Consider the following 4,666-nt stretch of genomic DNA (forward strand, 5'->3'; position numbering starts at 1 on the left):
TGAAACACCAACCTTGCGGTTCCCAGCGCACCCGCTCTACCCCCTGTGCCACGACGACCCCAATTTGCACATGGAATGCAGAATAATCGTTTTTGGAAGAAAAAAGAACACAACAAATATTTGATACAGTTTAGACAAGAGGCGTTTCCTTGTTTTACACACAGACATATTAGTTAATGTTATAATATTGACAATCAAATATTAGACAATTATTAATTGAAATGTATACACTGACCCCTCCTGGCGGGAAAGGGACACTGCGACTGAAGACCCCATCAATGAGGACTAGTCTAGAACCCGCATTATCATGAGGTCAAAAGGGGGAATACACTGATATGGATCCTATTTAATTGGTAGAAAATTGTTAAGGATTGAATCAGACTGACCTAACATTAGCTGTCACTTTTATCCAAAGCGACTATAAGGTTACAATAAGTGCATTTCAAACATAAGGATACAAACTCAACATAAACATAAAAGTGCAATTTCATCATGGGAAGGTAGCGACGGTTCATGTGACCTGGCAATCACAGCGTAGGACGCTGGCGAGGATGTGGCGAGCTGCCGTTCACAGCGTAGGACGGTGGCAATAATCAAAGCGGCACGGCAACGCTAAAACAATAAAGGGACATATGTATCGACCGCGCACGCTAAATAACCCATTTCTAGTGGTCGAGTGAACGGTTTGGCCGGGGTGCGGAGGGGTTGCTGTCAGTCCGCTGGTGCTCTCTCTCCGCTGGCTGCGGTCGGTTATCAAAACGTTGCCCAAATGACCCTTTTCAGGCTTTATGAACAAATACAGAATCCCTTTTTGTGTTCATTTCTAAAGCATCGCATTAAGACACACATCACTTTATTTAAGACGCTGCGCTACTTGCAGATCGCTGTGTTGTGCCTGATTCTCAATAAAGTTAGAAAAAAAATGATTCAAAATGATTTACGACGCGTGGTCGTGAAGATACTCATTAACATGTCATTTGCATGAGGAGGAGGGGGCAGGTCCATGTATCCACTGAAAAAGGATCCTTCCACCGACCACCGGAAGAACCTACCACCGACCAATCCAACCTGCCGCTCCGAAAAGGGAACATGTCACCGACCACCGGAACCTGCTGTCCGGACAAAGGAACCTTCCACCGATCACTTTTCTTACTCGGCGTCACTCGCCTCTCGTCTGTCAGAAGCGACAGGCTTGGTGACCTGACGTGATTTTTTTTCTCCCAATGGCAGGTCTACTGGCACTACGTTAGTGAACGACCGTGTACCCCTGGTCTAACGCATGCGCTAACTCGTGTACGACCCCCAGTGGGCTTTTTTAGGAATAGCAGCTACTTTTATCAAAATGCAGTTTATGTCTTTTTGTAATTCTCCCAATAGAAAATTCATCCGGCGGGCCGCACTGGACCCCCCAGGGGACCGGATTCGGCCCATAGGCCTTGAGTTTGACGCCTTCAACAACTCTATAGGCTGAACCGAACGGTCTCTGAAATGGGACAGTCTGGCCGAGGGGGGAACTTCCTGCTTGCGTCATCAGCGTTACCTCCGCTGCTCCTGTTGCCTAGCAACCTGCTGCGCTTGACAGTAAATGTCTTAAAAGACAGACAAGACATTACAAAGTACAGAAAAAGAAGATCTTAACGTATAACTAACAAGATCTTAACGTATAACTAACACGATATTGGTCAATTCTCAATCTATGAAGTGTCATATCCCTAGTTTCGATTTGTCTGAAGCAGATTCCTAAAAGTGTAAGCTCTATTATTACTTGATCCATGTTCAAGTTCACCTCCTTTATGCCACACTATATTTCCATGATACATTTCTGTAGTTTTTGAGAAAATAAAAGATAAAATCAGTAAAAGTGGAGAGAGGGCTAGCGCAAATTGTGTCACCGGCAACTCGCTGAGGCACTTCCTGTTGCAGGTTGCGGTGCCGCGGTGAATCGTGGCAGCTGCCTCGAGTTTACGGCAACTGCCTCGCCTGTTGCCTCGGCTGAGTGAGGTACCTCGAGCGGTACCACGAATTCAGGGGCCGGTTCATCGGTCGAGAGAGGTACCTCTAGCGGTACCTCGAGTTAAAGGAGTCTTGCCAAGACCGGAGGCATGCAACGACCAAAGGGAGCGGTGCATCGGCTGATAGACGTACTGGGAGTTTAAGGGAGAGGTGCCACGGCTGTTAAGGGAGCTGTGCCTCGGCTGATAGACGTACCGGGAGTTTAAGGGAGAGGTGCCACGGCTGTTAACGTACCGGGAGTTTAAGGGAGAGGTGCCACGGCTGTTTCCATTAATTTTAGTATTCATATGTATGCAACATGTGACAGTATAATACAGTTTAAGTACGACTGTTATCTGCGGGTTGAGTTGCCATGGCGAGTCGTGGCAGCGGCCACAACTTCACGACAGCTGCCTCGACTTTGCGGCAATGATGCCTCGACTGTTGCAGTTTTCTTTTCATATTTTGACAAAATGTGACAATACTATCCTGCACTATCCTGTACTCTGTGCTTAAGAGTACGTTGTGTTGTTGGTTGTAATTGGTTTAGTCATAAAACGCCGATAAGTGATGCAATAGCTTCCCGTTTAAGTTCAGCTAAGCTAATATGGGCTAAGACCATTCGTAGCCCTGGTTACGATAACCACTTTCCGGCAGCGCCCCAAATGAATGCAAATTGTAAATATTGAAGCATTGTAACGTTGAAACTATTGAGAAGTGCTGAAAGCTATTTGGATATATATAATATGTATGATACAGTAATAAAGGATATTGATTTGTATATTATATCTGTTCATCATCGTATATATTAATTTTATGTGTCTGTGTTTATATTTATATGTATGTAATGTTTATATATTTTATCTAACAATTTTTAAAACCTTTTTAATAAGTTTTTTTCTGTTTATCTCAACAGGACTCTTGTTTGGGGAGGCAGTAAGAACAATGTGACCGCATGAGGCCCAAACAGCACCATTCCAGCTATTGTAAACATCACGTGATCAATCAGTTTGCCACAGTTCCTGTCTTGCAGGTCCTCTGGCGAGCGCAACTGCCACGACTTGCCGCGGCAGTCAACATGACATGCTGCAGCAGCTGCCACGGCTTGCAAAGCAGTTATCTCGACATGCAGCTATACCAGGGGTGGGCAAACTACGAGTATTATGAATTATAAATTATAGTAACGACCGCTGTAACACTTCTCCGTTCCCGACTTGAGTTTCCTAAAGCACGATGACTGCAAAAGACCAGCATAGTTGGTTTTGCTGTTTATATTTGTAATAGTATGGCTACTTTTAAGTCATATGTGTTTGTGGGTTTTTAAAATGTTTTTTGTTTATTTATTTGTTATTTTATTATATTTAATATATATATCACACACACACACTTTTGAAAGACAAGTTATTGACCCATTTAGCCACAAGAGGGACCCATTTAGCCACGAGAAGGAGTATACCTTTAGGTGAGCATCACCTGTTTACCAGGAGTAAACAAATGCAGCTCACATTCACTAGGCTTTTGAGCACTTTTTAATATCACCCCCGTTATATAACGTTTTTTTAAACCGTATTTTTTTTCTAACTTTATAAAACCATAGTGAAATGTTATTTGTTTGCGCAGCTGTTTTTTTTACACAATTCTAGTACTGGTGTAGTTGCTGTTGCAACACTACAACACTGCCTGCTTCTGTTGCCAAAATGTAGTGAATATAACCTTTTATCATATATCTGTATATTTTTAATTGTATTAGTCTAATTTACCTTTTTTGTCATAAAGCTCCAACCAAATCTAACAGTTTGTTTGTTTGACTCTTCATTGTTCGAAGTCTTTGAATGTGATTTATATGTTACAGCCTACACATTTGATATTCATTTAGTAAAATTAGCTATTAAATTATACCATACTAATTAACTCAACATGCAGCAGCATGTACAGGGAAGAAAATAGAATAAAAAGATACACATTATATACAATATAATAAGATAGAAATATTAAATTATTAAATAAAATTAAATAAACTGAAACAAAAGAATAACCTTCCAAAAGAGACAATAATAATAATTTGTAAAAGGAGAAGAGGAAGAGGAAAGAGCAGCAGCAATACAGGTTTATTATTGTCATTATTTAGCCAGGGATGATTTATTGTAAAGTGTTATTGCACTAGGCAGGAATAATAATAATAGTTAATAGTTAATAATAATAACTACCAACACTGGTAATTTTAAAGGCAGTATTGTAGTCACATATTGGCAAATTATAAAACAAACATATCACATATTTGGGAAATAAAAACAGCAACTGTCTGGCGCAAAGTCGAGGCAGCTGTCGTAAAAACGGCAACCGTCGAGGCACCACTGCGGCAAAGTCGAGGTAGCTGTCGTGAAGCCGTGGCAATTGCCTCGAAGTCATGGCAAGTGTCTCAACTTCGTGGCAACTGCCTCGTGAAATCGTGGCAACTGCCTCGAAGTCGTGGCAACTGGCTCGTGAAAGTGTGGCAAGTGCCTCGAAGTCGTGGCAAGTGTCTCGAATTCGTGGCAACTGCCTCGTGAAATCGTGGCAAGTGCCTCGTGAAATCGTGGCAAGTGCCTCGACTTCGTGGCAACTGGCTTGTGAAATCGTGGCAACTGCCGCAGTGTCGAGGCAGTTGCCACGATTCGCCGCGGCACCGCAACCT

General features: G+C 42.5%; 1 long non-coding RNA gene across 1 annotated transcript; it reads left to right on the forward strand.

Moving 5' to 3' along the window:
* Window positions 1–1,919: 1,919 nt before the first annotated feature.
* Window positions 1,920–3,786, forward strand: LOC120817829 (uncharacterized). Its single transcript, XR_013467417.1, has 2 exons — window positions 1,920–2,265; window positions 2,909–3,786. It is a non-coding gene; the product is annotated as an uncharacterized LOC120817829 (long non-coding RNA).
* The last annotated feature ends 880 nt before the right edge of the window (window positions 3,787–4,666 follow it).

This window comes from Gasterosteus aculeatus, chromosome 4 (genome assembly GCF_964276395.1).
Source record: "Gasterosteus aculeatus chromosome 4, fGasAcu3.hap1.1, whole genome shotgun sequence".
NCBI lineage: Eukaryota > Metazoa > Chordata > Actinopteri > Perciformes > Gasterosteidae > Gasterosteus > Gasterosteus aculeatus.